Genomic DNA, 13,038 nt, shown 5'->3' on the forward strand with positions numbered 1-13,038 from the left:
GAATAGATAGCCAAAATCTTTTTCCTAGGGCAGGGGAGTCTAGAAATAGAGGGCACAGGTTGAAAGTGAGTGGGGATCAACTTAAAGGAGATCTGAGGGGTAAGTTTTTCACACAGAAGGTGGTGGTTTCTGGAACAAACTTCCAGAGGAGATAGTGGAGGAAGATGCAATTACAAAGTTTAAAAGGCATTTGTACAGGTACTTGAACAGGAGAGACACAGATAATGTCTAATGCAGGCAAATGGAATTACCATATCTAGGTACCATGGTTGGCATGGATGAGGTGGGCCAAAAGGGCCTGTTCCTGTGCTGTATGTTTCTGTGATTTTATGAAAACAATCTACATACAGCAAGGTCAATTTCGGCAAAACATTTTGAAGAATAGAAGGAGCTGAAATTACAGCAACTTCTCCCAGTAAAACTAGAATAATTTCTCCAGAAAAATGCAGTGAATAGAGGGCATTTATATAGAAATAATGTGTATAAAATGAATCTGTTATTTACAACAGGCTTCGTTGACCAAGCAATTGCTCAAACATTCTCCACTCTGCCTGGCTGTAATGTTGTAACTACATGCAGTGAAAATGAAAACACCTTAAAGATTTCAAGGATTAACTGTTAATGCACTAAGGCAAAGAATGCATACCTGTCACCACACTTTAATGTTGCTGGTGCAATAGGACAGCCTTCACATACCCATACCACGACAAGACACAGTAACTGACTGCTTCACACTATAGCTTCAATAACTATTTTCCAATTTGGCCAGCTGGACACTAGTTGCCTGTGCTTTTCAGACATCCAAGATCTCAGTACTCTTCTGCTTATGGGACGAAGCTACAAACAAGAGGGACCAATCTTAAGCCAGTCAAAGACCCTGTCATCTTAGATTGGAAGTCGATGGGAATCTTGGAGAGAAGGGAGATTTTCAAGGTGGGAGATTGTCCAAGGTCAGCTTATGCTTTCTTAATACACAGTTCTGTCTCTTGCTTTCCATTTGCTCGTATATATTATATCTTTGCAATTTACTGCTGCCGTAAAATGACAAATTTTGCATCATATAAATCAGTGATGAGATAAGAAATCTTCTTTAGTCACATGTACATCGAAACACACAGTGAAATGCATCTTTTGAGTAGAGTGTTCTGGGGGCAGCCCGCAAGTGTCGCCACGCTTCCAGCACCAACAACTTCCTAACCCGTACATTTTTGGAATGTGGGAGGAAACCGGAGCACCCAGAGGAAACCCACACAGTCACGGGGAGAACTTACAAACTCCTTACAGACAGCGGCCGGAATAGAACCCAGGTCGCTGACACTGTAATAGCATTATGCTAACTGCTACACTACTGTACCATGCAGAAACAAGTGCCCTTAATATTCTCAGATCACCTGATATACCTTCTAGCCAAGTAATTACCACTGACGTGAAGTTACAGTTGTATTGTCAAGGGTGACAGTCACTTTGCAAACAGCAAGCTCCCATCCATAACCATAAGATGAAAACTACATATTGTTTTGATGGTGTTGATTGGGAAATAAATATTGGCTTGGCACACCAGGCACACCCTGAGGCAATGGTGTGGATTTTTTGACATTCACGTGGGAGAGTAAATAGGAATCATTTGGTTTGCGATCGCATTGAAAAGGCAGCGATTTCAACTAAATGTTTTGACTGAATAAGAATTGCCACCAATGACCCACAAATGGAACAATATGGATTTTTTATCAGGTGTGACACACCTTCTCCTACATCTGTCCTCTAGGGAAAACTTTAATGCTCTATAATGCTTAATTGTCTCATGAGAAAATATACATGTGGCATCATTAGTAACCAGTTATGAAGATTCAGAATTGTACTTTTGCTCCTGGTGTGGCCTCCTGAGGCATATCGAGAAGCCTGAACATGACATAAAACACGATGGGCTGAAGAAAGAGAAACAAAGGACTGCAGATGCTGGAATCTAGATGAAAAACACGATGATGCTGGAGGAACTCAGCAGGCCAGGCAGCATCCATGGAGAAAAGCAGGCAATCAACGTTTCGGGTCAGGACCCTTCTTCTGGACTGAAGCTAGGAAAAGGGGAAGTCCAATACATAGGAGGGAAAAGCAGAGCAGTGATAGATGGACAAAAGAGGGGAGGTGGGGTGAGCACAAGGTGGTGATTGGTAGATGCAGGTGAGAGATAGTGACAGGCAGGTGCAGGGGAGGAGGGGAGAGCAGATCCATCAGGGGATGGGTCAAAGGTAAGGAGAGTAAGGGAAAAAAGCATTAAAAAAGAGATAGGCTAGGAAAGAAGAGAAGAAGCACGGAGTGGGGGGGGGGTGGATGTTGTGAGGAAGGGGGTGGGGATTACTTAAAGTGGGAGAATTCAATGTTCATGCCATTAGGTTGCAAGGTTCCAAGATGAAAAATGAGGTGCTGTTCTTCCAGTTTGCTCTTGGAATTTTCCTGGCAGTGGAGGAGGCCGAGGTCTGTCATATCAGTGATAATGTGGGAGGGGGCTGAAGGGCCTTTTTCTATGCTGTACAACTCCATGATTCTATGACATGATGATTGGAAGAGATGGATCTCCACTCAATTCTTTCCACCTTCTTATCACCCATTCCATTTCAGTATAGGCAATGAGAAGATTTTTCCTCATAAGTTACTTGGTGCATGCTGACACAATGATCGAAGGTTTCAGATATTTCAAGAAAATTCCTTGTATAATAAAAAATGTGTGTTTAGGAGCAAATCCACAACTTTTGGGCAAAAAACTTTAAGTCAATGGATTTGATCACCTACACATATGAGAACAGATTCCTCCATGAGATCTTTGGGATGAATAATATTTGAAGTGAATGAGAGTTAAACTGCTTCATGTTTGTTGAGAAAGTATGTTCCAACAGATTTAGGCAGAGGAGAAAAAAGTACATCATGTCATTGTCACATCTGCTTAGTGAATTTGTTGCTGACCGTAGGATAAACCCATAATCTGTATTTTTAATGTTTTCGTCTGCAACAAAATGTGACAATGATCATCATGGCTAAGGAAGGAAAATATGAAGTTTCTTTCAGGAATCAAATTATTTCTAGAACTTGTCCATTCTGCTATCACCCGTTTTTTCCCCCAAAACTGATCTACACTCTGTTAGTCAGTCAGATTGAATGGCCTTTCTCATTTCCAGGTAGCTGAACAGCAGCTGAAATAGGTGATGGGAAAGAAAGGAGTGCTCAAAATTCTCTGGATTTGAAGCAGAAGTTACTCAAGTTGAAAGAAGCATCTTGAAAAACACTGGTAAGGCTCAGAGGAATTTCTTCAAAAGCCTCTCTCAAACAGCTATTTTGTGTTAAGATTTCAAGTATGGGTGCTTGTACAGAGAACCATCTCAGCTAAACCAACATGTGCTTTGGGCTATTGGTTGTAAATAGGAATTCTGATCTATTTTGGTTCCTCTTACAGTGTCCACTTTTTCTTGGTTGAGATCATCCAAACTAACACAGATTAGAATGAGCAGCAAGCTATCTTCAATATAAAATTTGGAAAAATAATAGGAGAAAATGGTCATAACAAAAAATTGCAGATGCTGAAAATCTGAAATGAAAATAGAAAATACTGGAAATACTCAATGTCAGGCAGCATCTGTGGAGTTGATCTTTTGAGGTTGTTGACCTTATGTCAGCAAAATATGTTAATTTATGCAGGTTTGGCTCCAAGAACATATTGGCTCTTAATATACCAGCATTAAAGATTTCAGGCAAATATACTGTAAAAGCAGTTTAAGAACCTTTGCTCACAAAATGTGGTCATGCTTCATATCCCTGTATGTCATGAGAACTTAACAAGGCTTTTAAAGAATGCAGGAGGAACCATTCATACAGAGCCAGACATGATTGATTGGCGGTATTCAGAGAGGTTGCTGAAGTTGCACTCCACATTATTTCACAGACTGTAGGAAAATGAGAGGGGATGGGGGAGTGGGGTGGGTGTAGCAGGGAGAGGGAGGCAGGCAGGCAGAGAGAAAGGGAGAGGCAGGGAGAGAGAGAGTCAGGCAGGGAAAGAGAGATGCAGGCAGGGAAAGAGAGAGAGAAGGGGGGGAGAGGAAGCAGGCAGAGAGGGAACAAAAGAGAGAGAGTGAGAGTCACCAGTTACATTTTTTGGTAATTAACTGAGAAAAGACCTTCAGCCACTTATGTAGCACTGTTATGTGAATCATATTAACTGTAATAATGTGTCTCAAACCCTCACCATTAAAGGTGTTTTTTTAGTTAAAAAAGATTCCTATCCCCTTGCAGCATGATTTATGGGTAAAGAGAAAGGATGAGAATCTTTTATTTTCGATGTGGGTGATTGCTGGCAGCATGTTTGAGTCATTATGTTTGGGTCAATGTGTGGAGCTGTGCATTTCCCAACATTACAATCAAACCATGCAAGTGGGGTCTTCTTTTAAGTGCTATGAAAAAAGAAAGCTAAATTTTAAGGATGTTTGAGAATTTGAATGAGGAGATTTGCAAGCCTCAGAAGATTTATTTCCATTAAAATTAATAGACAGAAAATCCTGTGGAGTGCATTGACCACTGTGCTCAAATTCCCCATATAACTTGAAGGTCATTGTTAAAGTTCTGTTTGTAAAATCTATCGCAGTGTCGATACTGCATCATTCGGTGAGGACAAACGGGCCACTCATACACTTAAATCACCAATTTAATTGTTTCGTCCTCATTTTCTGGTTCATGTTTTTCATTTATCCTTCCTTGCTTTTTCAACCTTAATGCATTTTCTTTCTCTTCGGTGTCAGATTCCACCCCCACCTCTGTTATTTTGTGCTTTTGAGCTTATTTTTTTATTTCCCTTCTATCATAAAAGCACTGATCCCTTGCTGCCATTTGATCAGTACATGTTGATTGCCCTCCAGCCTTTTTCTCAGTTGCCACTCCTCATGCATAATTTCGAACACTGAATACTGAGAAGTTATTCAACTGTGTTTAGAAAAGGACTTAAAATGCTGCTACATATTTATAAATAAACTTTGACAAACCTTAGATGCATATTAAGTAAAGCACATTTAACTTCAAGAACTACACGGATGTCCGCATGATGCAACTGGACTTCATTTTAATATAATTAATTGAAAAATGATAAAGCTTCCTGATATAAGTACAAAACCTGATCTAAGCACTGGATGGACTACCAAGATGGCTGCAAATCCATTGTATTGAACTTCTGTCCATGCTTCCTGTCATTTGTTCCCACATAACACTCATTAGTTCTGTACGACTGATTGAAAAATCTGTTGTACTGCATTGGGGGAAATTGTTTCAATTGTATTCCAACCTCCAAATCTCTGTTCTACAACTGCATCAGTTGCCAGAACCAACTTGAACTCAGATATTTAATAGATCCAAATATTCTTATTTCTTAATTAACTTTTTCAAAGAACTGAGATTTTTCTTCAGTGAATGATCCATTTTAAATGCAGACAACTTTCCATTTGGCAGTAATTTCATTCAAAGTAGGAAGAACTTATTGAAGAGTAAACATTCCTCTTTTTCTCTGGTCCTTTAGTGGTTTATAAACTTTCAAACAACATCCAATTCAGCTGAAAGATCAAAAATCAACAAAATGACATGTTGGAAATCTGAAATAAAAACAGAAACTGCAGGAAAAAACACAGCAGATGAGGCAGCATCTGTGGAAAGAGAAGCAGTCAACATTTCAGGACCAAAACCTTTTTTCAGACCTTTTTGCTTTTTTTATTTCAACTGAAGGTCAATGCTCTGAAATACAGTATTTCCATGTCCTCGCTATGAATGTTGCCTGAATGATTGCAGGCTTAACCTCTATTATCTATCAAATACTGTGATGTAGAGGTATCCTCAGTTTTTCTCAGTACTACTATCACCTGAAGTTTGTGAGGGCATTTCAAGAAGTGAGAAAGAGCATTTACTGTATACATCCTGAAGCAGCACTGGCTGGGAAAACTTTAGGAAAATCCAGCATCATTAGAATGTAACTGCCACTGGTAAAGTCAAACCACAGCTTTTAAAGATGAAGAGCTCTTTGCCTACAACTACTGCTGTAAGTCCTTCTAAAGTCCAGTAAAGTCAAACTTATCACAGTGACAGGCACCCTGACGCAGCACTGGACATATATGGGTTTCCTCCAGGTGCTCCGGTTTCCTCCCACATTCCAGAGATGTATGGGTTAGGAAGTTGTGGGCATGCTATGTTGGCGCCAGAAGCATGGCGACACTTGCGGGCTGCCCCAGAACACTCTACGTAAAAGATGCATTTCACTGTGTGTTTCGATGTACATGTGACTAATAAAGATATCTGATCTGATCTGATCTGATCTATCTGATTTGATCTAATCTGATCTAATATTCTCAATCTTCTGCAGCTTCCTCCAATGCACCCACACATCAGCTTTCAGGGAGCACTTTGTTGAAGTAGGAAGTCAAGCAGAGGCTGGCACAATAGTTTTAGATTTGATTGGATGAATATAATTGTTTAGAATGTTGATGGACTTGTTTTTTGTGTACAGGATTAGGGAACAATTGGACAGACTGATGATCAACATGAACATTGTCTCATTTTGTATTGTGGTTTCTTTTTATTTGTCACTACTCTTGGGAGTTGGATATCACAGAGTCACAAAGTCATACAGCATGGAAACAGGCCCTTCATTCCATTGAGCTTGTACTGACCATCAAGTCCTCATTTACACTCATCCCATTTTATTCTCCCCACATTCTCATTAACATCCCTCAGATTCTACCACTCAACCACACACTAAGGGCGATTTACAGTGGTCACTTAACTAACTAACCTGGATGTCTTGGGATGTGGTGGGAAACAGGAGCACTGGAGGGGAAATCTATGCGGTCACAGGAAGAATGCGCAAACTCCACACAGAGCACCAGAAGTCAGGATCGAATTGGGGTTGCTTGTGCAGCACCACTGTGAAGTCAGTGTGCATTGGGATGGATTATCGTCTAGCTTTATCTTTGCCTTTAGTACAGACTGAAACTTTTCATTGGTGGATGACAATCAAATGGATTGCTTTGTCCTGGATGAAGGCAGGATTTTCAATGCAGAACTGAAAATGTTCTTCAACAAAACTGTCTTGCATTGCAAATGATGAAAGTACTTTGCAGATCCAGATGCTGGCATTCTTGCTGCAGAACACAAACTTTCAACATGCTCTTTCCCATGCAACCATAGTAATTTGTCACTTGGTCAGGTTAATTTATTCTCAGTTTTAGACTCCAAGATGTTAAAAGAGAAGGAATAGGTAATGAGTTATTGATTTGAAGGGGAACTGATTTGATATAGATGGTCTTCAGCAGGTGCCAGTGAACAGTAACCTGTTCATTAGCCCAAATCCAAATGTTGGCTTGGCATTAATTAGTTATCTTTTAGACCACGGAAACAATGCAGTTGCATCCTCAACTGAACTGTAAAGAGAGCTACAAAAAATGCTGGGAACATTGAGCTGCTCAGGCAGTAACTGTGGAGAGAGAAACAGAGTTAAAGTTTCAGGTCAAAAATCCTGTGTCAGAAGTATTAAGACACCAGAAATTCTGCAGATACTGGAATCTGGAGCAATACACAAAAAGTGCTGGAGGAACTCAGCAGGTCAGGCAGCTTCTATGGAAGGAAATAAACAGTCGACGTTTCGGGCCGAGACCCTTCATTAGGACTGGAAAGGAAGAGGGCAGAAGCCAGAATAAGAAGGTGGGGAAGGGGGAAGGGGAGGAGCACACACAGACATGTGGCTCTGTTTCTCTTTCCAGAGATGTTCAAGTTTATTGTTGTCACAGGCATACATACACAGGGTATAAATGCCATGAAAATTAGCTTTTTGCTGCAGCAGTACAGTACATTACAAGATGAGGACAAACATAAGTTAACATAAACTTAAATTAACATACATTATACATAACTTACATGTGTGCAAAATAAACAAAGACACTCATGCAAAACTAAGAAAGAGAGTAGGGAAGAAGCTGTTGTTGAACCTTGAGGTGTGGGTCTTCAGGCTCCTGTATCTCCTACCTGATGGCAGCATCGAAAAGAGGGCATGGCCCAAATGGTAGAGGTCCCTGATGATAGATGCCACCTTCCTGATACATTGTCGTGTAGATGTCTTTGATAGTGGGAGAGCTGTACCTGTGATGGAATTGGTCGAGTCCACCACTTGCTGTAGACTATTGCATTCCCATGCATTGCAGTTCCCACACCAGACCGTGTTGCAACCAATCAGAATGGTTCACATTGTTCATCTGTAGAGGTTTGTCTGAGTCTTCGATGACATGCCGCATCTCCTTAATCTTCTCAGGAAGTAGAGATACCAGCATGCTTTCTTTGTGGTTGCATGTATGTGCTGGGCCTGGGATAGGCCCTCCGAGATGTTGACACCCAGTTGCTCACCCTTTGCACCACCTTCAATGAGACTGGTGCATATTTGCCTGACTTCTCCTTCCTAAAGTCCGCAATCATTCCCTTCATCTTGCTGACATTGAGTGCAGCCTGATCTGCTGAGTGTTTCAGCATTTTCTGTTTTTATTTCAGATTTCCAGCATCTGCGATATTTTTTAAATTTTCTTTTATGGTTAAATTTGCTGTTATCTCTCTTCCAGAAATGCCAACATCAAATCTGGAGCCCCCCCCCCCCCCGACACAAAACCTAGAAAGGGCCTTTCATCATCACCACCTGACTTGTTCTTCCTGTTCTTCTCCTGCCCTTCCTTCTTCTCCTTCTCATCCTCCAATTGCAGCTGTACAGAGTGGAACATTTTAGCTTAGCTTCATTATAAGTAGACCTTGGAGGATACAGAAGGTGACAACAAAGAGATGTCCATTTTTGAGGTAGACTGCAGGGCATCCTTGACAGATCCAGACACCAAAATCTCAGTTTGAGGACACCAGTTGTTGTCTTCAAGATGTTGCTCATGGTCCATGTACCTCATATAATTGCCCTTTATAGTATTTTCACGTTGAAGTTCAGGAGTAAGCCCTTGACCCACAAGAGTACTTGGCACAGGAGGCACCTGTGGTCAAAACTGAACCCAGGTCACTGGAGCTGTGAGGCATTAGCACCACCCGCTTGTGTCCATCATGCCACCCTAATGTAACATTTGCTCTTGCATTCCATGATCATTGTTATTTTCCTTTTTAAATTGTGTGAATTTAATCCATACTGATCACAAATGCAAGAGGAGATTTAGGATTCCCCAATCAGTTTCATGCCAGTTCTAGGCAAAGTGCTAATGTTGACAAATTCTAGCAAAGTTAGAATGCTCTCTAGAATGTTGGTCTTTGTGGGCAGGACTCTTAGAAAGGAGTAACTGATCTTGAAATTTAAAACGTCCTCTATTTTGCTGTTGCATCACCGTAGTTCCCTGCACTTGATAAACCATATTTCTAAATCATGTAAAACTATGAGATTTATTGTGAGAAAATACATCAGCACAGTGTGCATAACAACAAAAACAAAATGATAACAATGGGACACAGCTCTTCTCCATGTTCAGACAAGAGCTTTCCATGGACAACCTGCTCTTTTAGCACCTGCTGGGTGTGCTAAGTTTATCACAGCTTTCTTAGTTCTATTTTATTTTAATCAGCTGCTCATTTCCTCCTCAACAAACTGTCAGCTTGCTTGATTCACATTGTTTGCAAGAATAGATCTCATTTAACTGCAATAGCAATATTCTACCTTCTAACTGATGTTGCATGGTTGTTCCTGTACAAAAATAAATGTGCATTTTGCTAAGAATATTTTTGTGTTTCTCTTTAGGATATTTTTGCAATTAACACAGAATCCTTTGCCATCTGCCAATACCTCATACTCTCAGAAGAACTTATCTGCTGTCTGCTGGATTTTCCTCAATTATTCCCTTTGGCTCTTATGAGGCATTGCTGCAGTGGATTCAGAAGATGTAATTTTTCTCATGACAGAGCGTTAGACTAAGTAGCACATCACTACCTAGGAATACTGGTGCTACAAATCCATAAGAGCACAATTTTAATTGTGAAGTGCATTTGCAAAATTATATTGCACTTATAACATGGAATCAAGCAGTTCCCGTGTAATCCAGAAACATGCTGAAAATAGGCAAGGATGTCAATCTTCATGCAATTGTGATTTGGTACCTGCCCTGCCAAACATGGCTGCAAATATACTGCTAATACAAGCTATGCGCCATGTACAGGAACCAGGTCCAAACAGCAAAATGAACATTTGAAACATAATTAAAAGAATTCTAATTGGTTCCATGTTCCCATGAGTATTGAGATGGAGGTGAGATCACTGTAAGTCTGCAGTTGGAAATTTTGGTGTGAGTTTGAGTTCATGCTGAGGTCAAAGTTTGGACTTCGGGATGACCAGGAACAAGAGGAGAGGGACAGAAGCCAAACCTCCTTGCCAGAGGAAGATGGAAAGAAGGGTATTGCCTAGGGCTACATCCAAGAGAGTTTTAGAAACAACCTCCATTTTTCAGAGAAGCAATGCACACAAGGCTAAGATTTTCAAAAGAGGTGTTCACTGAAATTCAGTGGCGCTCCAGTAACACAGCCATGACTGTACCATCTGCCTTTAGAAGGTAAGGTCATAGTGGCCCAAACTTCCAGTAATGACAACAACTGATTTATATCACATCACACAGTATTCAACATTTTCAGCATTAACTATGTGATGGAAGCTCTTTTCTCAAGGAGAGGGAGATCTGTTTCTTTCTCTTTGGGTGTAGAATGGCTGGCAGTGTGTATGTTTGTTTATACCCGGACCTTAAACTTCACTCAGGAAATTCACAGGACTGTTTATTCACAAGAAACCCATTTTGCTCCCATATTTTAATCAGAAACTGCGCCAAGTGCTCTTGTGGGTCAAGGGTTTACTCCTGAACTCCAATGTGAAAATGCAATAAGAAAGATATAAAGAGGTTTCAAGGTAATATGGGCAAACTGAGTGAGTGGGCAACAACATGGCAGTTGGAGTACAGTGTGGAAAAATGTGACATTATCCACTTTGGTAGAAAAGGCAGAAATACTGAGTATTTCTAAATGGTGAGAGATTTAAAAATGTTGTTGTTCAAAGGGACATGGGTATCTTTGTACACAAGTCACTGAAGGCTAATGTACAGGTGCAGCAAGCCTTGAGGAAGTGGAGTAGTAAAAAAAGGTTCAAAACAATCATTACAGAAGAGAAGAATGGATGGTGTTTTTAGTTTGAACAAACATTTGGAGGTTGCCACATACAAAGGCGGTTAATGGTCCTTGAAGTACTATGAGAATGATATGGAAATATAAGAAGATTGATAACAACTTAATTGAAAGTAAATCCCTGGATATCGATTGATTGATCACAGAATTTTGAACCAGGAGCTTTTTTCAGCTCAGTGGCAATTAAACTATGAAATACACATAACTAGGTCCTGAAACTAAACTTTCATGAGATAAAGGAATGATGCTGCAAAGTAATATTCTTTCTTTATCATTATTTTTATTGGAGAATTACTTGGCTTTGCTGGGACTCAAAGTCATAGAGGCTTAATAAATTGAAAACAACAAGACAGTAGCCATCGGGTTGTAGTGAGATAAGAAACAATGGGTCCACTCTGAAACATCTCCAGTGGTGTTCAAGGGCTCAACATCAGACAGAAAAGCTAGTTGTTAGAAGACAGAAGAGACTGCAGATGCTGGAAATTAGAACAAGAACAGACCGCTGGAAGTTCTTAGTGGGTCAGGAAGCATCTGTGGAAGCAAAAGGTGTGTTGGCATTTCGGGTCGACGCCCTGCATCAGGACACAGATGGAACAGGAAAGATTCCCATTATGTAGCAGTACATGGGGGGGAGGTGGTTTGGGATAGAGGCTAGTAGGAGATAGGTGGATGAAAGACACGATGATGCTAGAAGAACTCAGCAGGCCAGGTGGCATCCGTGGAGAAAAGCAGGCAGTCAATATTTCAGGTCAGGAGGCAGCCATGACCCAAAACGTTAACCACCTGCTTTTCTCCACAGATGCTGCCTGGCCTGCTGAGTTCCTCCAGCATCATTGTGTCTTTCATCTAGATTCCAGCATCTGCAGTCCTTTGTTTCGCTAGGAGATAGGTGGAACCAGTTGGGGAGGTGATATTGGACAGATGGAACCAGGTGGGGAGAGGGGAAGGGAGAGAAAGCAGCAGGGTGGGAGTCATCTGAAATTGGAAAATCCATACCATTGGATTGTAAACAACACAAGCAGAATATGAGACGTTCTTTCAATTTGTATTCGGCCTCTCTGTAGCTATGGAGAAGGCTGAGGGCAGACAGGTCAGTGTGGGAGTGGGAAGGAGAGTGAAAATGAGTTAATTTTTACCACGGCAATAAGAGATAATTAAAGGCCAAGTTTAAGACAGCAAAATACCTATGTCATGAGACTTGTTAGTGAGACCCATCTGAGAAAACTGTCAGGAACAATTAATTCCATGCTCCTCTGTACCTGATTGGCTTGGTAACTATAACTAGGATGCTTGATAATTGAAGTGGAAGCTGCAAGTGGTAACAACTGGCTGTAATGGACAAAGATGGACAGAATGGTCAGACCTGGGTAGCAATATCAATGTAGTGTTATCTCATTAGAGGAGAACACAATGAACAGGAAGGAGGTGGCGCTTGGAAACAAGATTTGACTCCTTACCGGCCCCTGGAATGACACAAGAATCAAGGATTAAAGTGAGAAATACACACAAAATGCTGGAGGAACTCAGCAGGTCAGGCAGCATCTATGGAAGCATATAAACAATTGATGGTTCGGGTCGAGACCCTTCACCTGGATTTAAAGTGAGAACTTACAACTAACACTCAGAAAGAATAAACCCTGGGTTTGGGATTCCAAGAACAAAGGGAAACTGTAAGCCTGACTGAGAAAGATCAACTCATGTCTTGGCAAGATGCAAGATGTGAATGCTTGCATTTTGTCTTTGCAATTAAAAGTTTAAAAAAAGCGAAATATACCTTTCACCTGTGTCAGTGTATCTAATATTGATGTAAACTCAGTGCATCAGGAGGCA

This window comes from Pristis pectinata, chromosome 2 (genome assembly GCF_009764475.1).
Source record: "Pristis pectinata isolate sPriPec2 chromosome 2, sPriPec2.1.pri, whole genome shotgun sequence".
NCBI classification, from domain to species: domain Eukaryota; kingdom Metazoa; phylum Chordata; class Chondrichthyes; order Rhinopristiformes; family Pristidae; genus Pristis; species Pristis pectinata.